The sequence below is a fragment of the Phoxinus phoxinus genome, assembly GCF_949152265.1.
Source record: "Phoxinus phoxinus genome assembly, chromosome: 11".
In the NCBI taxonomy this organism is placed as follows: domain Eukaryota; kingdom Metazoa; phylum Chordata; class Actinopteri; order Cypriniformes; family Leuciscidae; genus Phoxinus; species Phoxinus phoxinus.
The window spans coordinates 19,482,977-19,507,111 of record NC_136886.1 but is presented as its reverse complement, the minus strand read 5'-3'; the positions used below and the strand labels follow the sequence as shown (position 1 = coordinate 19,507,111).

Sequence of the window (24,135 nt, the reverse complement as noted above, 5' to 3'; positions counted from 1 at the left end):
TGCTTATTTATGGCCAGGCAAATATTTCCATTTCCTCTGTCTGCCAAGAGACATGGCTTCAAATGAACCTCAAAAACAAAACAAAAAAGAGGGGACAAAAACGGCATGAAAGGCAGACTGCGAACAGAATTCCAGGCATGTCGATTTTTCCTGTGAGGCCACAGAGGGATGGGTCACTTGCCGCTGTCCTGTGAGATCATCATTGAACATATAGCCTCACATCCTGCAGACTACTGAAGCTGAGGTTGCTGGAAATGGTTCCAGACTACATACACATGCATTATGGTGAAGGGTGTAATTTATATTGATAAGCTTTTTTTTTGGAAAGGAACTAGTCAGCTTTTAACATGACCCTATGTGATTGCAATGGTCTTAGGGGTGGTCACTAGGGTGTTTGTTGCAAAGTTGTTGCTAACTAGTCTGAATCAAAAGAGCACACACCCCAAATCTCTACGAATTTCTATGACCAATATGAAAATGAGAATGTTTCTGCATCTTCTTCGCATGTGTTTTGATCTGGAGATTCAGTACTCTTTCAGAAGATGTGTAATAGCGCCCCCTACCGTATAACAGTGAAAATATGGAAACCCGGAAAATTCCAGTAGTATGTTCCTGCACAACCGGAGGCTGCAGTTTCAGGGCCTTAATTCTAGGACCGCAGTTCCAGGACCCTAGTTTTTTGTGACAGCGCCACCTACCAAAAACACAAATTTAACCCCTATTAATTTTGCAAGACAACAGAGCCAGAGGTAGGTGAACAGGTTGGTGGTTTCATTCCCTTTTGCGCTGACTGTTGATCGGCAAGTCCTGCAAACTGGGATGATTACAGAGTCATTTTGAGAGCTCACTCTGTCATTCGCTATTTTTCAGATGTGCTCGTAATAACAAACTACTGTATATAAACAGTAGTATTGCCTCATTCAGTATCATTTACAAAAAATATCTCGATATATATCATACAAACTCGATATACCGCCAGCTCTATTTACTATTCATTTTAAATATCACGATGATCAACACCCCTATTCTGCATCACACAAAGAGGCAAAATAAATAAATAAAGTTAAAGAATAGAAGCGTATTTATTACAATAATTTAATTAAACACATGCATACTCTTTCAAAACACACATAAACAGAACAAAAATGATGCACTGGGTCCCATGATTGACATGCTTTGTCAGTGTGAGAAAGAAAGCCAGGAATGTGATCTGAGATGACCTACTTAAAGGAGGTGAAATAGGCCAGTGTGACAGGGGCCAGGTAACCCACACACAGTGCTCTGATACTTCACAGATAATCTTACCACACGCTTCTGAACAATAAAGCCCCTCCACAGTCAAGATGTCCAAGCCCTGATTTTGACTCAAAGGGTGGACATTACACTCATAAAGAGCACTTCCTGTCTCCTGCTAGTCAATTAGTGACTGTAAGATTTGAATTGGCCCTTTTCCCAGAGGAGAGAGCTGCAGAAGGCACACAGCAACACAGGATTCAGACACTGTTATCAGACCTATTACTGTTAAACAAATCTGACTGCTGTCAGGAGACCATAACTGCACAAAACATCCGACAGATTCAGCCATCTGTGAACGTGTTAATTATGTTCCAATGTCTTAGTGTTATTTTGTGTGTTCATAATGTCTGTATTATCACAGCAAAGCTCTGTTACAGTAGAATACATAATTCTCATGACTTATTAATTTGTTGTATATGCTCGCAATGGCAAATGCTGAAAAGTTAGTGCATACATTCATGACCTCAAGGATTATTGTAATGCTCTACTAGGGGGTTGCCCGGCACGCTTAATAAACAAACTCCAGCTGGTCCAAAACGCAGCAGATTTACTAAGGTTTGCGCTAGTCAATTTAGTGGTATCTGCGCCATTATTTACCACCGCTTAAAAAGCATGTCTTAAACCAGAAGCTAATTTGCGCTGCTCTTGGTAGGCAATGGAGATGATCCGGCTGAACTTCACAATCACGTGAAAGATCACGTGCAAAACTTTCCACTCCCATCTGTGCTTTTATGGGATTGTGCTCTCAAGCTAATTTGCCATGTTTAGTAAATCTGGCTCTTAATATTCAAAGATATTATTGATCTGACTGTACTGACTGTCAAGATTTGAGTTTATTTGATCATGTTCAGAGTTTGTTTTTGACCATAGAGTTTTCTACGTCAATCTCTATTTTTTTTCTTCTTAGTTCTACCTGTTAATTAGTTCAGTCTTCCTCCATCCCCTGCCTCTTTGTATCCTAGGTTACTGATTGTGTTAGTTGAGTTCAGGTGTGTCTTGTTAATCAGTCTCTTTAGTTTCTCTTAAGCCTGAGTTTAGTCCTGTCTAGTTGTCTGTCGACGTTGCTATTTTGGCTGGTTGTTCTGGTCCTATTTTAAAGTTCTAAAGATTCCCGAGCATTTCTGTTAGTTTGAGTTTATTTGTAATAAAGACTGCTGCATAATTATAGATCCTGTTTCCTCTCTGCTGCAACCAGACCCATGACACTGACGCTGTTGCATGAGAACTGAGCTGGACGATTACTTTTTTGTTTGTTTGTTGCATAACTGCTTTACAGATTAAATCAAACTAATTTAATAATTGATGATCTTTACAACGGAACTGAATCAACACTGAACTGACAACAGCCGAAATGCATCCTTTTCCTGCTATCACTGCTTATTGAAACAATCTGTGTTGTATATAGCAATATATAAATAAGGGTGACTTGACTTGACTTTGTACGAGGGAACGAATCATAATTCATTGTCATGATAACTATTTGTTTATGAGCAAAATGCATTCAGAAAATGCCTTATCCACAAAGGATCATTTTAATGCTGACAATGTATCTTTAAAGTCGGCATAATTATAATCATTTTGGAACAGCAATTACATCAGGAACATGTCTAAGATGCATGCCTTAAAATGCTGTACAGTAGATTTCACCAGGTTTTGGAACATAGCTACGGTGTGCAGAACTGTATGACTGACTCAGGGAGCAGACATACAGGTAGAGCCTGTATTCTTCTCCCTGCTTTAACATTCAGTTCCTGTTTTTTAATGGCTCTTCTAGGAGGTGTTCTCCCTATTTTTCCCCAAATTAAGTCATAAGCAGGAACCTGCACTACAAGTCACCAGGTGCAACTGTTGGCATGATGATCCTACAAGCATAAACCAACACATTTGATTCACTATCAGAAAAGAGACTGTCCAATGTTTCTGTTGTTTTAATAATGAGAGCTTGTGGTATTGTCTATCCCCTAACCCTAATCCTGAAAGTAGCTGTTTTGCATTTTTATATTTTCAGTTAGGTTAGTTCAAACAAAGCCTTGGAAGCCTTGCACTTCCTCTAAAACAATATTGTTTTTTTAGCTGACATCACTAATGCCAGAGGATTTTAAACTGGGTTCCAAAGACCCACAGGGGGCAGCAGAGGGGTCACTGGAAATTTTAAAGAGAAAAAAGGAAATATAATGTAATTATGAAATAATTTTGACTTAAGATATTAATAATTTTGACTTAAGAAATTAAATTTTTATTTTTTATATTTTTACTGAAGATTATATTGTATTACTCTTAATTGTGATTAAAACTGCAATATAAAAACCAATGTGACCAATGTAAATAAATTGTATAAATGTATAATGTATAAGTTGACCAATGTAATTTTTAATAGTTTTAGATAACTGGAACTGTTGGCTCATCTTCACACTGCAGCTGATTTCGGGTTTTACAACTCTTGTGACTCCACCCCATCCCCTATCCCCCCCAAGAAGGAACTTCATACATATTATGTTAACAAGCAACTACAAAGTTATCTGTGGTCAGCACCCGCACTAACAGACAGAGAGAACAACAAATCCAAAGTGAAGCACTTCCTCATTTTCCTGTGGGGCGCACTACAACACACATGATCAAAAAGACCAGTCTTACAAAGCCAAGTAACATCACTTCCTGCCAGGCCACGCCTGTCTGCACTTCGGGACGGTTTGCGCGGATGTTGAGCGAGTGTGTCTGTGTGTGGAGGATGTGGGAGAGTGCGAGTCTATGTATTTGTGGAGGGGGAGCTAAAAGAATGGCAGACGGAACTCAACCACATCCATTTAATGCAATGCCCATATATGTGCGAAACAGGAAGGTAGAGAATGCCTTGAATGGGAAAGGCCTATGATAAAGAAATCATGAGGTAATGCAGGCTATATGTAATTTCTCACTTTTTAACATCCAGTGTCATTTTAGTCTTTTATAGTATTATTTTATATTTCTGGTTGTCATTATATATTTTCCAGTAATTTATTATAGTTTTTTCAAGTAATTTAGTTTTTGTGCTTTTGTCATTTTTATTATATATTTTTTTAAATATTATTTTTAGTCATTTTAATTTATTTCAGTATATTTTTCCGTCCGTATATATATATAGGCTATTTCTTTTTTAATGATAATGTTTTGAAGGGTTTTAGTTAACAATAGCAACTATTTTCACACTGTTCACATCTTGCATCTTGCTCACATCTTGCTAGAAGACCATTTGTATAATCCTAGAAGACAAAAGACATAAACTTTTGCAAATACATTTAGTGATGCGCATATATGTCTCCTGCAGGTGCACAAATTCATTCCTATCCACACATTAGGCGTAAAAACAGCCGCGGGACACCCAGCGGTCCTTCCAGTTCTCATACACTTACACTATTTCCCACCGATGCTGACATCCGCCATGTCCGTTAGATATAGCGTATCATTAATGCAAGCCCACCAGCCAAGAGAGCACACGGTTATGAGCTCTGAGAGAGTGAGCCATCGATCCACACAAAAGAAAGACTGAAACTAAAACCTGCTGCTCTTGTTGTCCTGCAAGAGAAAGGAATTTTTCCCACACTTCCTCCAGCAGGGGTGAAAACAACCTTTCTCGGCCAAGAGCCTCCCTCCTCCAAAGTAGCTCTATGACACTCCATCGCAGATTGTATTACACTTTATGCATTCCAGCCTTCTCTCTGTTTAAGCATTTAACTAATGCACTTTTATTCACATGAACTATGGCTGTGTTCTGAGTAACTATAAGCACCTGACCTGCCTTCACTGCTATGCTGAGTATGTTATTACAACACTAGGCTAGTTTTGACAGTGAAACTTCAGATTTTCACAAACACGATTTGTTTAAAAAAATGTAAGGACCCCACAACAGGGCTGTTACTCTGAAAAAACACTATTGCACTGTGAGAAGTGGAGGAGAACAGCTGGAGGAGAGCATAGTCCAATATAATACATACATATATGTCCATATGGTGCACAGTATTAATAAAAGTGTCCAGTCTAATTTGTTCATTGAAACTTTGTGTTGTTGAAGGAGCATAAAACTGTTATAGTTCAGTGGCTCCCCCTAGTGAAGAAAGGGGTGTCACAACAACATAGCCTAACGAATGCCATATAGATCCATGAAATCAAATTCCTTTAACCACCAGCTAAAGCAATCATATCTGTCATAGGAACTGTAAACGCACCAGGAAATTTCCCAGAGGAATTTTCAAAAGAATTATGCCACGGCACAGATCCTCATGATCTTCCTAAAAAAAAAGGTAACATTAAATAATTGTCTTTTATATGGACATTGCTAAAGCCAATTGAAATTATTAAACCATTACTTGTCAAATAGCCTATTTGCTTTTACCCACTATTAAAGTAATGTTTGACACATCTACTTGAAAATAAACAATTAATTTAATTTCTAAACTCAGAGTATAGTGATTTTCACTGCATGTATGTATGTATATATATATATTTAATATATATATATATATATATATATATATATATATATATATATATATATATATATATATATAGGCCTATATATATATATTGATGATTAATGCTTTTTTTTTTTTTTTTTTTTTTACCAGAAAGCACATTTTGAAAATGTAAACTTTCTTTAGACTGTTTTTCTATGATATTTCCACAAACTCCCAAGCAGCCGACTATTGGTGCCTAGATAAGAGTGGCCCACAGATTCAAATGTTGTCCCAGGCACAGTTTTTAGTGAAAATAAATTCCAGTCACAAATAAGCATTTCTTATAACATTTATATCAACACATATTCTACTCTTTACAACGAGATTTTAGTAAAGCAGCCTATTAATAAATCAAGCACACTGTGGAAATATATATATTTTTTAAACTGTCCAAGTCTTAATAGGCCTATATCACGGTGTAATTGCATGCAGTGCTGTCTTTACCCCAGTAGGGGTCAGTGTTCCCCAGAGAGAGATTTCATCACTACACACTGCAGGGGGGAAAGGGTTCTAATAACAGCAGATGAGTAATTCATTTTAATAGTGAATGTTAAAGATGACCCAATATCTGCAATATATATACACTATCGTTTAGAAAAACGCAGGTTTTTAACATAAGTAAAGAAATGAATACGTTTATTTAGCATCAAGGATGCATTAAATTGAACAAAATAAACAGTAAAGACATTTCTGATGGATCATGTGACACTGAAGACTGGAGTAATTCAGTTTTGCCATCACATAAAAAAATTACATTTTAAAATATATTAAAGTAGGCTACCCCTGTGGTGGAAATCAAGTTCTTAATGTTGTTTATATGTCTGTGTGGTGTTTTTAATATGCTTCGAGACAAACCATGTGCAAATTCATCACCATCAACACCATTGCTGAGTATTTGCAGTGAAAACAATTGCTAATTTAAAAGCTAATTTGCATATTCATGGAATCGTGTCTACTAAATGAAGCAAGGAGTAACATTCAAGCTATTTTGAGGCATAAATATAATTTTTTCACAGGAAAAAAATAAGCTTGCTGCACAAGTCCAGACAAGTGAAGCCAAAGCTTTTCAATGGCTCCCAGGTGGTTGGTCCCTCCCAGTATAGGTCATAAACCCCGCCCTCTCCATGTAGTCTCACGGCGGTGATCCACTTGTCCGTGCGACACTTCTGTCGTGCTGCACTCCACTATATTCCTATGGGTGACGTCAAGCGACTTTGACGCGCCCGCAAAGCATTCCGGGAAGGCGGCGCTTCATTTGAAAAAATGCCGCGCGTCAAAAAGCTGGCCGATGCCCATCTTTATGCAAATGAATTCCGTTGAACGCGAGGCGTCTATCCAATAGAAGCACGCACATGGAGACGGAGGGAAGTCTCTCGCGGGTCCTTTGTTTTTGACTGGCCGCTGGCTCAAAACCACGCCCATAGCGGTAAACTAGAAGAACGCCCATCAACGTTCACATGTGGGGAGGCGTTGCGACACCACACGACATTCGTGTCGGACAAGTGGATCAGTACCGTCACGGGGGTGATCCACTTGTTCGTGCGACACTTCTGTCGCGCTGCACTCCACTATATTCCTATGGGTGACGTCAAGCGACTTTGACGCGCTCGCAAAGAATTTCGGGAAGGCGGCGCTTCATTTGAAAAAATGCAGCGCGTCAAAAAGCTGGCCGATGCCCATCTTTATGCAAATGAATTCCGTTGAACGCGGCGCGGCTATCCAATAGAAGCACGCACATGGAGACGGGGGGAAGTCTCTCGCGGGTCCTTTGTTCTAGATTGGCCGCTGGCTCAAAACCATGCCCATAGGAAAACTAGAGGAACGCCCATCAACGTACACATGTGGGGAGGCGTCGCGACACCACACGACATTCGTGTCGGACAAGTGGATCAGTACCATATCGGTGTAGTGTGATGCGAGGCAAACTAAACAATACAATTACACTTCAAATAATTTTTTTCTGTCTTTTTAGGTAGTTTTTATTACGCGGATGTAAGTTTAAGTGTTCGTTTTTTTAAATAAGTTTGGTTTTAGTTAGTTATTTGATGCTATAAAAACGTGAATGTGTGATGTCATGATTGACAGCAGAGATTGCCACCTTCTCTGAGCGAAGAGTCACTGAGGCACCAACAAACTTTTTGGGGGATTTCTGGGAGGAGATTGGAGCTTCATTTTTCATTTCTACATGTCCATAACTGTTTATTTCACACTGACTAACGGTTTCTGCGAGAGTGAGGGCGGGACCTTGATATCGCGGCTCCACTTTACGCAAATTACCGGTAGTCTACTGCACAGACTTGCATCCCGTGTTCACTACTGCGCAGAATCAGGTCCCAAATCTGCACAAGATGTCAGCGCCATATTAGGACTTTGGCGCTTCACATTTCTACAATGGAAGAGAGTGAAGGGGCGTCGTCCATCTTTTTTGTACAGTCTGGAAAAAACTTTAAATGTGCCATTTTGGTGATCAAATATGAGTTTTTAGGGATACAACTATTGACTATAGGGGGACTTTAAAATACCAAACAGTTATTTTTAAATATAGGCCTAATAATATTTCACAATTTTCGGTCAAATAAATGCAGCCTTGGTGAGCCTAAGAGTCGAGACTTCATTGAAGGATTGAAAAAGGATGTTTCTGAATGTCCAAAATGAACAGACCATTTTTTAAAGCAATTTTTAACATCTTTGGATGGATATCTTTGTGAATGGTAGTTTTAACAACAAAAATAATTCAGGTGGATATAACACTCGGAAAGAGAGGGAAACCCTGATTATTTGGCTCTGATTGCACATCAGATTGGATATTATCAGGAAGATGATCACATTCAAGTGAAACCATTCTAAGCTTAAGGCCCACCATTCGTGACAAAATGGCGGAAGAAGCGCGATAAAACCTGAGAAACTTTTTTTGGGGGAAATCCCTATGGTCTTTATTTCCTCTAATGTTTCTATACATACTGTCTTATTCATTTGACATGATTTCAACTGTCATGGAAATCAGCGATGGCCCAAGGTGCCTCAGCCTCATGCACTGAAAAAAAAAATCCTGTTCCCTTACTCCTGGAAGTTACGTATGGTCAGCCAATATTATTCAATCAGCCAACTTGCCAGATTGAAAGTGATTTCCAGTTTTTTGAGCAACATGCATCAGGAGGTCAGCGAATGGACTGAGGTCTTTGAGTGTACATCTGAGAATGAGACCTGTCTCTCAAACTAGTGTATGCTTAGTATAGACAAAGAGCAACTAATTGAGATGTTCAGTTTATTACAGTCTCTTGTAAGCAGCTGGAATGGTCAATTTAGGCTTTGCCTGGCAACAGACTTCATCTTCCCAGTTTTATTCCTAAGGGCTGCTTTACAACAAGCTCATCTCTGATACAAATACAGACATTATTCACAAGGTTTTGAAAAACATTTATACCATTTTCAAGAATAATTTTTTTAAGTTTATTATATTTGATCAAATGTGATATTACCATCAAGGAAAAAAAAAACTCTTAAAAAAATTATTTATTTTCCTTATACATTGAATGAGTGTGTGTGTGTACATCTTAATCATTATTTTCAAAACTCTTTTAAAATTCATTTCTGTCATGACAACTCTCGGATTATTGGCACGGTAACGGATATGACAATGTTGATATGTTTTGTCTTGGCGGAATAGATCTGCTACACTGCTGCTGTTATTGCTGAAACAATATTGAGTCTATAAAACACGTCAAAACTCCAAGAAGCACAACAAGCGTATCGGTGAGAACACTCGTTTAAACAGCATGTATGGGACATTTGACTGCACATCACATTTTTGACATTATTGACACTGCTTGCATAGTAATGCAACGGACCAGTCTTCGGGACATAAATTAAGCATTTAAATAAAAGGGTTATTGAGCTGTTTACACTGTCATATACAATAAAAGAGCATGCACAGCGACAGGGAATAAACAAGGAACACAAAAAAACCTGCGGACCTGCCTTGCAACACCTAAGGTGGACTTGCTCTCAGGAGTAGAGCAAACAAATTATTTCTACGCACACTGCAATGGTCACAGTATGACATCACACTGTCAAAAATTCAGTGTGAAATTACAGTATATTCCAGATTAATAATTGCATTAATTTCACAGTAATTCCACTTCTCTTGTATCTAACTGCACTTTTTTGTACAATCTACAATATCATACTGTACTTCTACAGTGCATATGTAGGTACCCAGCATGCAGTGCGGCATGAATAGATCATGCTATGCAGTTTCTTGATTCTTGTTAGTATTATCTGTGCTATCAACTTATTTTTGGTACACTTTTAGCAGTTAACATAAAACAATAAACTTTGTTTATTTTGTAATTTTCCGAATTTATCTTTTATTATTATTATTATTTGTTTGTATGCCACAATTGTGCTCGACAAATGTATGTGCACTGACGTATGTGCATCATAAGGTGATGGAAGAAAAAAATCTTGTTGCAAGATGATGTCACACCTTTCAAATTTCACACCTTTCAAACAACTATGAATTTGTAATAAGATTATATAAAGGGACAACGGATGATTATTAGCTAGTGTTGGCTAAATCTGGCGCATTTTACATTTTGTTATGTACTATTAATGTGTATTGTCCCTGATTAAATAAATAACTGGTAAAATATTGGTAAACCTCTATACTGAAATAACGCTAATAATAGTATAGTTTATTTTATATTCTATCGTGTCATTGAGTTAACAAATGTTTTCATTTGTCACACTTCTGACTTAGGTAGAAATTTGAATATGTATATACAAGGTCCAAGATCCCAAGCAAACGGAACACTAATCACCATTATGGTGCCTTCAAAATAATTACAGTACTAAACAATATAATTTCTTACAGTGGCATGGTTAAAGACAACTTAATTAATAAAAACTTATAATGGGAATTACATTAAAGTAATTAACAGTAAAACAAGAGCAGTAAATTACTGTGATGACAGCATCATTTTGCCGATGATTAACAGTAATTTGTAAGAAAATGACCCAGCATGCATTAACTTCACAGTAAATTCTGAAGTAATTGAAATTGTAAAGTAATAGGCTACTCTTTAATCCTGTAAATTCCTTGCAGTTTTTTACAGTGCACACTCTGCGCGTGTGTTAGCCAATATGCTGTTGATATTTGAAATCACCAAAACAAACACGCCCCTACCCAAAGGGATCACACCCCATATTGATGCATCCGTCCCCACATTCACGTACACACTATGCAACACAGGCAACAACGACTTTGGCGAAATCTGCTGTGCCTCCCGCCCGAGAGTATGATGTCATCAATAAGTGAAAGCAATTTGTGTTACTAAGCTAATTCAGGTCGAATGTCTAATTGTTATTTAGCTCCTCAACTCCTTCGATGGAAAAGTCATCCCTTCCAACCTAAAAAACAAACACAGATTTCATAAACAGCTCCCTAGATAGCACGATAGTCCAAGTAACTAATACACTACAAATGTGATTGATTGAGGGGTTATAGCGATCACTAAAAGGGGAACCAAAAGGTTTTTGAAAGCTTACCGATATTAAAGGGGTCCTAATATGCCCTTTCACAAAGTCTTGATTTTGTTTTTGGGGTGTACTAGAAAATGCTTTCATGCTTTATGTTAAAAAAAACAAGTGTTGTGATTTGTACAGCTTAGCGTGTGTTCGGGAAATGCCCCGCCTCTTACCACAACCACGCATTTCCTCTCCTCAGATGTATATATTTGGCGTCAATTTCAAACCAATTCAAGCCTAATTCACTCTTCATCAACCAGAATGTATTTAACCCTTTAGAACCTGAAGCTAAAATGGGTGTTTTTCACATAGGCCTATTTAGATTTTTTGACTGTAAAATTCTAAAACAATGTGCTATCTTCATGTGCGAGGTGTCATCTTTTTCAGAAAAAGATTAGCTTTCAACAAATTACAGTTATTGACCATTATTGTGTGTGGTGAGTTTGTAAATATAATTTAAATAAAAAAAAAATAAAAAAAACGAGAATACATTTTCCGATTTTTATTTAGAAAAAAAACAATGACAAATGAAGTATAATACAACTATACAAGTCTTTTTTGTGACATTGGGTTGCACAGTTTTCATTTAGGACACTTTTTTTCATACACGCACACATACAAATGCGTCCATTCATATTAGGCATGCACACATAGGCTACACATGCATACACCACATGTAAAGATACGTGAAAAAGTAATGGCCATCCGCCTCCCAAGTTTCATTAAAAACCATCCCAATCCCCTCTTCTACTGTCTACCACTTCTTTCACCATGTATTTGTTCGTGACGTGTCTTTTATTATTTTATGCAATCCAAAACACTCTAACCTGCCACGCTTCGTATCTCTCGGTTCAAATCCTTCCTTCCCGCTCTGCCAGAAAGTCCGCTGTCATTTGCTGATGGAAAGCATGAAATTACCGTAATAAGCCGCATATTGCCGAAAAAAGAGCATGTTGTCTACTGTCAGGGGCAATTTGAATGGTTTTGGCTTTTTTATGCTCAAACAGCAACATTACACACTAACGAAAGTTGAAAAAGCATGATGGGACCCCTTTAATGCTGGTCCTGCTGGTCTTACCTCTTGCCTGACCATAACCCTTCTTTGTAAAGTTATATTCCCCTGGCCTTTTCCTCTTTTGTATTTCTACTAATTAGTTCTACTAATGTCTGTCTTGTGCACTGAGCTCTCTCTCCTCCCCGATCATGAGTGTATACGCCCCTCACTGCTGATTGGCTACAAGTGTGTTTTGGTGCTTGGTCCGATCCACTTTTCAACGGTGTTTTTCAAAAATTGCTTACTGCACCTTTAAAATGTATACTTTTGCAGTAAATCTGTTTTCATTTCACAGGCGAGATGTGCAAGCTTGTAATAGCCAAGTCTAAATGCTGGCAGTAAACACACTAATTGTAGTAAGTACTACAACAGCAAAATAAAACTGAGAGTGTGGCTCTACAGAGAAACTTTAGACAGGGGCTGCGGCCAATTCTAGGTTTATAGATCGCTAGGCAACAAAGCAGGAAACTCGCCATGGAGACAGGAGGTGGGGGGACAGAAAGCACTCCAGATGAAATGGCTTAATAAAACAAGAAGTCATAAAGTAGAGGCAAAGTCCAAATACTATGTATCACTGCTGATTTAATGTGACTATAAATCACTATCATGCTTTTTTTGTTAGCTTAAAATCCATTCAAAATTAATTCAGGACTCGTTTTCCCTCTGTGTGTCTGCAATTTGCGTAATCTAGTTGTCACAACACAACACTGTGACAGGAGATAAGGCCTTGCAGACAGTGAGAACTGAGTGCTGAGGTCATTCACAGTCACGCTTACACAAAACACAAGCTCAGATACTGCACTCGTTTAGAGGAAAATCAAGGCATGAGTATAAACAGAAGTATAAAATCTATTAATAAACATTATGGAGTTAGTGTGTCCTATCTCTATTTTCAAAGCACATCCACTATCTCTCATTATTCAACACTTCAATCATACTTGATCAAGTTTGTCTCAAAGTCAAAAGACACTCACCTACGCCCAAACATCAATGTGTGCTGTTTTGGGTTAGGTGCTGAACCTATTCCGTTTCTTTATTACCTACTGTGTTTTACAGTTTCTAGGCAACCGGTTACTGCCCTAGTCGGAGAGTTTATACAGGGTTCTTGTTTTTCTGTCTTTCCATGAAGGCAATAACATGACCACGGCATTCATCTGCCGACACCTATTTAAGCAGCTCTCGGCAAGTGACCCTGTGCATCATTATATAAGTGAATCTTGCAGTCCATTTACCTCCTTGTCAATAGGCTCCCTGCAAGAAGCTCGGAAATCCGCAACTTGACATCTCAGATGACAAAGAGCATCTGGACTGGTACGTCAGTGTGTGACCTCAATAAATACTGCATTTACCATCTTCTGTGGCTCCATGTCTTGCAAGTGAAAGGGATTCTGTGGCATTTAGACAATTAGTTGATTTGGTAATCAGCATTTGTAAACACAATTGACATTCGATAGATAAATGACTTAAAAGCCAAACTAATCGCTTCGCTGATAAGCCTTGTTGTTATCTGCCATTGTCCGTCAAACTTTCTGAACCGTTTATGACATACAAACGTTCTTATTGGAAAATGTACAACATCATGATAAAGTGGTGTTGATAAACATGTAATTCTGATACTAGGTATCCAGAGAGTTCTCAACGCCAGTAATAAAAACTTGAAAAATTTTGACTCATTTGACATGAATGGGGTAGACCCAATAAACGACTAAACATCAGAAAATACAGTTACCCATATTTGCAATAAGTACATTTACATCAGCGAATGAGCTGACTCGCGACATCATTTTGTTTGATGGACATAGAGTACCCACACTTGAAAACCGGTAGGTGTGGTTAATTTATCATTGTCATAAGGTTAATACAATGACCAATAAAATAAAGTCTACTGTGGTAAATATGGAGACAGGAAGGGAAAGCTGCTTTTTGAAAATGCTTTGAAATATAGTTCCAAATTGCTTTAGGGAGTTTGAGCTTTTAAATGGGTGTGATCCTATAAGTGCCTTGCAGGGCGCAATCATCAGTGCCTCAACCAGACTGAGTACAGCACAGCCTTCTGGGAGATTACTGAAATGAAGTGAGTCAATAAGTGAGCTACAGTACTCTCGGTTGGTTAGACTAATGAGTTGTACCTTCAATCCCCTAAGCCAATGCGCACTGGTACCAGAATGGCTGAAGAAAGCCAAATGGGGTTTCCTGGTGTTGCATTCAATTCCACTGAGAAAAATAAGCTTTTAATTGTATTGACTATAATCTGAAGCATATTCATTCATTCATTCATTTACATGACAGACAGTCCAGGAATACTTTGAGCTTCATAAGATCTAAAAGGGCTTTTGAGTTTGCGGCATGGACCTCAATCATTTGACACCAGGATTGGTTGGTGGGCTGAAGAACAACTCAGGTCCATTTGAAAATGTGTCTGAACTATGATTAATCCACATTAAAGGGGATGCATTGGGATGTTTGCTAACATTATACCGCTACAATTTCAAACTTAATTTTACCCCTAAACGGAAAAAAAGAAATTTGTTGTGTGTATATTGGGGGCTTTAATGTTTTTTTGTTTTTTCATTTTAAAAAAATACATTGGTCAGTCACATTCACCCCGGCCTGTCACCAAACCTTCAGCCTGTGGTCAGACCTTGCGTTTCTACAGGCAAGAGTTCCCCTAGAACAAGAGTCCAGGCATGCAGTTGTCTCCACAGATGCCTCCACCAACAGCTGGGGTGCACGTACAACGGGCATGCAATCTCGGGCGTTTGGACGGGACCCCAACTGCATTGGCACATCAACTGCCTTGAGCTGCTAACAGTATGTCTTGGACAGCTTCAAATCACCGCTACTAGGCAAGCACGTACTGGTCAGCACTGCGGCGCTGCGTACATCAATCATCAAGGTGGTCTAAGCAAGGTGGTCGCATGTCGCACTCACCCACCATCTCCTCCTATGGAGTCAGAAGCAGCCAGGCATGCTCAATCGTGTAGCCGACAAGCACTCACAACAGCCTGCGCTTCCGGGAGAGTGGAGACTCCATCCCCAGGCGGTCCAGTGCGATTAATCTATTGACAGCCCTAGTTATAAGTTAAAGGTAATGACGACACGGAGGAAGTTTAACAGACTTAACTTCACACTCTCCATAGTGCAGTCGTCAACATCTCTCATCAGCTTCAGAATACATTTACAGTGTTTTATGGGGGAACACTCTTCATTAATGCTGTTCATCAACTTTAAGGCGCATCTAATTGACAGATAAACCGTGCACTCTTATTTCAGTGTTGTTTACCATTTTCTGGATATCTGAGCTAACAGTTTGCTTTGTACATTAATTTTAACAACAAGGGTAAACTCTATCATTAAGCTGAACTGTGCACGGAGGCTATATTCCAAACACTTACCTTACTCTGTCCTCCATGCACTAAATGCACGACCTAGAAAATAGTGCAGTTTTCTAATGTATTTTGACTTGACTGGAATTTCATGAGACAGAACATTTACTAATGAAAGTAAATGGATAGAGGAATAATGACCATCTTTAAAATAAACATAATAATTAACTATTAACAACCCTATTTTGAAGTGTATAAACTATATTACAGAATACCAGCGCATGTCTAAATAAAATGTATCGATAAAATAATCATTTAAAGTCATTTTAAAATGACTAAAATTTTGTTCTTTTGAAGTATCAAGTCTGTGAGTAACTGTTAACTGAGATTTAAAAGTTAGCTGCCAATGTAAACAGTTTAGATTATATCCATTACTGTGTCTTGTCCTTGTATACTATTCGTATACGTATATATTCATTAGGGGTGGGAATCTTTTACCATCTCACGATTCAATTCGATTCCGATTCTTGAGGCCACGATTTGATTCAAAATCGATTTTCGATTCAAAAAGATTTTCGATTCAAACCGATTCGATTTTATCCATAATGATTTCTAATCGGGTTTCTGATCATGATCTACTCTCATCTGCTTTGCTATACAGAATGACAAACGGAGACATTAAAGCATCTTTTTCACATTTATTAAGTTTAATTCTCAGGGAAGTGCCTTTTATAAAAAACATTGTCTGGTTCTCAATTGCTAGTCATTAGTAGCTAGCTATAAAATAAGTTGGAACAAAAATAAAGTGCTTCTTCATAATACAAAATGGTTGAAAATAGATGCATTTCCCAGGAAAGTTGCAGTTTACCACAAATATCATGTAGAACACAACCGGTGAAGACAAAAAAACATCTATATTTCTCAGTCAGACTCAGTAACTTAAAGAATAAGAATTTATGAAAATAAAGTGCTTCTTTCAAAATGAAAAATAGTACCCCTAAGCTACCTGGCGATGAAGCAGCGATAGGCCGAGTTGTTATATTTTTTTTTTTTTGCCCTCTCGGAGTTTTTGGCACCAGAGCTCTCTCGGGCTGTGGGCGGGACTGTGATGCATCAGAGCATCACAGTCCCGCCCACAGCCCGAGAGAGCTCTGGTGCCGGAAGTAAATTTCCCATTCATTTCTCCCATTGACTTTTGGAAAAATCCGTATCTAAAGAGTTTTAGAGCATGTCTGAGGATAACCAGCTATGGCTGAACTCATAAGCATACAACATATCATTTCGAGTGAAAAAACGAAGAGAAAATCCAAAAAAAGGCAAAGGTACAAGACTGTGTACATATTTTCATTTCCGAGCGAAGGAACTACTCATCCCATAAACCACCGCGCCTCACTGAAGTCGACTGAAGCCAACCGCGAAAGAGCCTTTTGAGTGAATTTTATATAGTAAATGTGTAGTTAATAGCAGTTCTTTCAGTAATAATCGTGTAAATAAAAAGAATAATATATTGTGTGCGTGTGTGAAAGCGGTTAACGATAACGTTAGCAACATGGTGCAGCTCAGTCATCAACACACGTGTGTTCAGTCAGTGTGTAACGTTAGTTTGTGTGTTTATTTCAGAGCCCTTTATGACACAGGACACTCTGCTGACAGGACAGGTTGAGGTCCATGCTCATTTTCATGATGTTATAGTTCATCCTTAATTGTAATAACATTTAATGTATTTTCTTAATATCCACAACAAGTGAAAATTAAAAAGTGATGGTCAGCAAACCAGAAAGTGCACAGCGCCACCGGTCTGATGCATGGACCGGTGCATGGTCTGCTCTTGGACCGTCATAATCAGTTTATTAACTTGCCATGAATTATTACACAAATGTTCAGTAAATGCATGAAGAGGTAACGTTATGCCTAGGCTTAATATTGTTTTGACAATGGCATAATAAAATGCTTGATATGACTCATACCATATGAAGGCTACAGTAGCCTATCTGAAGTGAACGATAAGTAAGGGATAATGTAAAGCGAGGCGGTTGTTATAGCGAATACAACTCGCGAAAGGCTGATTATGAGCCCGACGCGAAGCGGAGCCTGAAGGGAGTTGTATTCGCTATAACAACCAACTCGCTATACATTATCCCGCTTATTACATGGCTACCTACCAAATAAATAAATAATTTGACACAAAATATTAATTAAAAAAGGAATGTATTGATTTAAAAACTATTTATATGGCTTCCGCTAAAGAAAACAGTCCGTTCAGTCTACTGTTAGAATCCTGCTTCCATGGCAACGCTCTCCGGACCTTCGCGGGGTTTACACGACATCCACCAATCAGATGCATCACTGTGGGATTGTTTAGGATTGTGGGTAATGAAGTACTTATCCAAGACATCGCGAATAAAAGGCATTTATCTCAAATCAAGGTTAGTGCCCCATGAACTTTTGGCGTTTATATGAGCATATACAATCGCTTTTCTACAGCCGTTGCTGGTTTTAAGTCTACCATGTATGGTTACGTTTTTATGGCTTATACCCCAAATGTCTATGGAGAAATTGTATTGAATTTTTACTTCCGGCACCGGCTGTGGGCGGGACTGTGATGCTCTATACTGTCTATGGTTCTTATACCCTGTCAAGCGCGCCCTGTTAAACTGACAGGACTTAAAAACACACGCAAATGATACACTTTCACTCTATGATGGGTAAACTGTGCAATTAATTATTTTTTCTCGGAACTAATGTTTTGTTAGGAACGAAAGATCTCCCTCTCATCCATATTTGCTTCCTCTGCTTTATTTGCCGCTCACGTTCAAAAACCGGCTGCGTGGTGACGTCCCGTATAGGCTAGTTACAAAAATGGAGGCGAACAGCCAGCTGATTTTATTTATTTATTAAATCGATTCTTGGACATTTCAGATCGATTCTGAATCGTTGCAAATGAGAATCTAGATTCTTCTGTGAATCGATTTTTTTGCACACCCCTAATATTCATCATTCAAAAAGGGAAACCGACGCTGCAGGCTGCAGATACACAAACCGTAAACATACCGTTTGAATATCATTTTTTTCCTTTATTCCACTCCGCTCATGTTGATATTGAAATATTCACTAAGGAACACTCTGCTGTTTTGCTATTTTTCTCGTGCACTGACTCGTTCAGTAAGCTGAACGGCCAATCAGAGTTCCCTCTTTCACCGACGGCCCGACGCCGATTCAACATGTCAAATCGGCCGAAATAAACCCGACGAGGACCAATTTCAGCCGACGGTGCGGAACACACAGAGAAAACTTAGTCGGCCGACGCACAAAAACTGCCCGACGGCCGACCGTCGGCTTGGTGTGTTCCAGGCTATAACACTCCTGATGGCTGCTTCAAAGAATAATGGAGTCTGAACTCCTAACCCCCCATCCCCTCCAGACCTGCTTCCAATCTGCTCCCTGAGGAGTGACCCCTATACCCTTTGGGGGATTAAAAATAAGCAAGATCTTCTGGGTTTTACATACTGTTAACAGTTATTTGTGTAACTGAATTAAACGTACAATGTCTAATCATGTTTGTGCTACCAAAGTATGAAATCCAAATAGTCTGCTAATGATTAGAAGGTTAGCATTTTCATACTCACAATACAAGGTGAAAAAAACTGGTCTAAGGACATGTTAGTCTAAGCAAGTGATGGTATCCCATCGTCTAAGATTAAACCTGCATATAATGGAATTAACTAACTAACGTTATTTAGCCTTATGTGTATTTATCTGCAGGCAGTACAATAAAGATGTGGCAAAGTAACTATTTACAGGAGCCAAGTGTTACTTTCTGTTAACACCTTTCCTAAACACTGTGAACTAATCATAAGTCACGCATAACTATTAGTCACAAATAGACTTCCAGTAAACATGAGGTAACTTCACACAGAACTTGTAGCAACCTAAACCTCATTCCTTACTCATATACAGTCACATTCACACTTCAGCAAAATGTGGCTGTCAATTCAGAGTTCAGTAGTTTAATGGAGTAACAACCTCATTCTACAAATGAATTAACTCAGGTGGGAAAAATAGTAAAAAACGCATTTACAGAAATTCTACCCAGTGTGTATACGGACCTGAACTGAACAACTAGTTTTGGTAATAACATATTTAAAAAGTGTATCACGCCCCTAAAGCTAAGCTGGCAGATTCTCAACAATGGTGTGTGGTGGCCAGTGGAGGACCGTTTGCTTGGTGTGTCACAGTCTTAAACCAGCCATGTTACCAGCAACACAATCAGCAAAGTCATCCAATTATTATTATCAACAAAATTCCAGAAGATATCAAAATATATTTGTTAATATTGTACACCCCTATTTAGGGGTAGATAAACAAATGACCTCAAAACAAGCACATATGGATTAAAAACTTTTAAGTTCATGTGTGTAATTTATGCCCACTCGTCTGATACTCATTCTTTGGAAAACATTCCTGCCTTAAACTCTTAGATCAAACCAAGTCTCCACAGGCCAGTGACAGTGGTAGAGTGTGTCACATCCTAGTGTGTGTGTGTGGGTGGGTGTGTGTGTTTGGGTGTGTGTGTGTGTGTGTGTGTGTGTGTGTGGGTGTGTGTGTGTCTGTGTACAGGTGTGTTTGTAAAAGAGAAAGAAAGTGTTTCTCCATGTCTGCTATGACACATTTATTGCCTTGTGCTGGTTAATCATATATTGAAACAAAAATGACCATAAATATGTGGCGAAACTGAGATTCAATGGCAACAGGATAAATTGAGCATTAAACTTTGACTGACAATTGTCATTGGGAACAGGGAACAGTCGCTAGAGGGGAGAAAGGTGGTGCCGATTCTCGCTGCCCCGCAATTTCAACCAAACACTTGGCAGGTTTGGTTCGATTAAAACGAACTCTGGTGCAACAGCTTTGTTAGTGCAGTTCATTTGAATAAGTATAAATGCTGCCATCTGAACCTTGGTGCGCACCAAACTTGCTGACCAAGACCCATGAAAAAGTGGGTACTCTGATGCTGTTCGACTAAAATATGAACGCAACACTGACCAAAGTAATCTAACAAACCCAAACCAGGCATGATGACACAAGATGGGAGCCTAAAAAGTACTGAATGCTCAAGCATATCAGCTTCTCATCATAGGAGCTACGTTGCCCATTACAGTTTGGTACAGATTCAGATTCAGATACCTTTATTAGTCCCTAAAGGGACAATTCAGTTTTACAGCCAACCCATCCATTAAGGCTTAAGTTAAAAAGTGCATTAGATTTAGCACACAATGTTATAATATAATGATAAAAACAGGCACCAGAAATGCCGACTCCTTGCAGATCTTTGTTTGTGTGCAACGGAGGAATTCCTGGAACGGTTTTAACTCCCTTAAACGTTTTATGTGCAACTTCGCGACAAAATAAAGTTTCAAGTAATATATTATGTGTAAGGTATTTAGCAGACAATCTAAGGCTGAAACGTTATTCTTTATACATCTACACGAAGATCTATAGCCTACTGGCCGATTAAAGTCACTTAAAGTCAATTAATCTTTAAAAACACAATTTAATAACATTGTTAAAGGTAATCTTTAGCAAATCCTAAAATGAATTATATCCATTGCATAGCTATCAGATAACGTACAAAGGGAAAGCTAATGGCTAACCTTGAGACTTGTGTTGACCTGAAGCTGGACCAAACTGGTAAATCCGCATTCATTGATTAACTGGCCTGACAACATCTAGTGATATACTGTAGATATCAATCTGACTTAACTTTTGTATGACTTTATGAAATGCACACTGCATATTTCCTATAAGATATAATCCAAGTGAACGTTGCGCCATGCAATACTGCATTATAAATACAAATATCATATGATATTACAAACATGCTGCGAAGTAGGGCAATTAAATGTGATGTGATAACTGATTTCTCAAAAAAAGCTGTATTTCCACCGAAATAACTTTTTCCCCCAGACCTGTTGCTGCCTGCGTACTGTAAAGTGTAATCAAATATTCCGGTGGCGTAGGACTACAAGCAACTTTCCAGTTCCTGCTGGATTTCGTCCTCCGCATATAATTTAATAAAGCCTGAACCTCGTCGTTGGTCCATCTGCTGTATTTTTTAAACACCATTGTTGATTCAAATAGCAAAACAACTCTTACTGCACGGCACCGCACGCATCGCAACAGACTTTTAAAAATGGTGGTTTAAATAAAATGCCGCGTAGAGTCAACCAATCAGCATGTTCAGAGCCCAAGTCCCACCCCAGAAAGTTCTTGAACTTTGAAAAAGTACTACCTCGCAAGCAGACTTTCTGAGGGGGGAATTTTTACCCGGAACTTCCTTTAGACCCTGGTCCCTGTTGTCGAAACACAAAGAGTACCACCCCAAAGTCCATAGTTCCTGGGGAAAGTTCCTGTGGTGGAAACGCAGCTTAAGTGTTCATCGAGTGTCTCTGTTTGAGGTTCCCAATCACGAAGGTATTCGATGCCTGGAGAAAGGTATCCGTTAAAATAGCTTTTCAAATTGCTTAAATCTGTAACCAAACGTTGACCCCTATGCACAACTACTACGTAAACAGAGACTCAAACAATGGCACGAGTTTGGGGCGGGACTATGTGGTTGAGCAATCAGTGACAGAAGAAGGGAGTGCTCAAGAAACCTGTTGAAACCACAAATTCAATATTTTGAACCGCTAGTGACACCCTCCTTCTAAGCAACAGTTCACCCCAATATGAAAATTCGGTCATGATTTACTCAACAACAACATCATGTTGCTCCAAACCTGTATGACTTTCTGTCTTCTGCAGAACACAAAAGAAGATATTCTTAATTTAAGTTTTCTCTGTAATTTATCTTACATACAATGAAAGTCAATGGGGTCCAATGTTGTTTTGGACCCCATTGACTTTTAATGTAAGGACAAACAAATTATATAATCGTTCAGAACCCTGCTTTTAACTCCAGGTAGAGGAATGTTTCACACTAATTTATTAGTTGTTAGCACTTTTTTGCCAGGGTTATGAATCCCTGCCGAGTAGTAGGCTTTGTGAAAGAAATGCAGGGGGTTCATACATTTATGAAAGGCTTAATTATTTAAATCATAAAAAGTCAAATGAAATGATATTCATGATATTTTAGTCGCCTGACTAGTGGCCGATCTGTGTGTAGAAGGAAAAGGAATTAGGGAGAATAAATAAATTCGGAATAATTTACTGCCATTTTGTGAATATTAAGTAATCATCATGGTATCAATAAAAAATAAACTGTATTCTGATTGTGAGTATTTTAAAATGTAATAAATAAAATGACAAGAATTACATTTTTGGAATCGGATTACATTATTCAGATTACATCAGTTACTATACAAAAAACTGCAAACTTGTATAGTGTAAAACGATGTGGTGTTGGAATGTTATGGTTAGATATAAGACACCCAATCACGTGACTCAGGTTTAGGTGCTTTAGTCACAGAATGCTGCAGGATGTATAAACAGTACGCTTCAGCATTTGACCGTCAATTGCAGTGCAGAGGAGAGGGTTTCATTCTTACCAGTCTGAAAGTCCATTCAGGAAAAACTTGGTAGCAGTCGCCGGCAATATGAAGATGCGCAATGCTTAGAGTCTTTATGTAAACAGGTCATGTGCTATTTGTCAATCAATCAATGCATCCATATAGAACCCTAGGGTTCTTGACTCAGTTTCAAAGAACGCTTTATGCCAAAAAGATTCTATATAGAAATGTCTTAAATGATTTAAAAATGATTTCATGTTTATTAAGTTATTTATTTATTTTTTGAAGTGATAAAGAATGTTTAAAGCTTTTCAGTTCATAAAATTTAATTAAAATTAATTAAAACTAAATCCATAAAATGATCCAATGATGAGAACCCCTAAAATGTCCTTTTTTTCCGAATGCACTTTAAATATAGGAACAGTACTGTGTGAAATGTCATCTTATGAATACCGAAGATTAATTGTCAACCCCTGGTAAATTATGAGCAGTGTGAAACAAGATAACCTAGGATTTTGCTCACTCAGGGTTTAGTATGACCCAGGGTTAACTTTCCCAAAAAGTGAAAATATCTTCAAAATATCTTATTTTGTGTTCCACAAAAGACCGAAAGTCATACAGGTTTGGAAAGACATAAGTGTCAATAAATAATGACGAAAAAAATTGATGAACTATAACTGTACATTTTATTTTCATTAAATAAATTCAGCCTGAAAGGGCAATAAGAGAATTAAGCAGGAAATACTAGTAAAGACTTAATAAAAAATAAAAATAAAAACATACTTCACAGGATCAACAGACTAGAAACATTCATGCAGTCAGTTACAAATGCTATGTAAATACAATGTATAAAAATAGTATCTTGTATCAAAGTTTCCAAAAAATAACTCCACTGAGAGAACAGGCTCAGCTGTCCACACCAATTCTTTCTTCTTCTT

The 24,135-nt window shown here is 38.2% G+C and overlaps 1 protein-coding gene across 5 annotated transcripts in view; it reads right to left on the bottom strand.

The window, feature by feature from the left end:
- The window catches only part of gng12b (guanine nucleotide binding protein (G protein), gamma 12b), a 54,764-nt gene that overhangs the window by 29,383 nt on the left and 1,246 nt on the right, over positions 1 to 24,135 (bottom strand). Inside the window, exon 1 of one of the 5 annotated variants that reach the window (XM_079627362.1) lies at positions 21,982 to 22,033. The exons of 2 other annotated variants lie outside the window; for them this stretch is intronic. The gene's annotated coding sequence lies outside the window, so the exon portion shown is untranslated. Of the gene's footprint in view, positions 1 to 4,685; positions 4,795 to 13,340; positions 13,353 to 21,981; positions 22,034 to 24,135 lie in introns of those variants that run through there. 2 more of the 5 variants (XM_079627360.1, XM_079627361.1) reach the window with 2 other exon arrangements.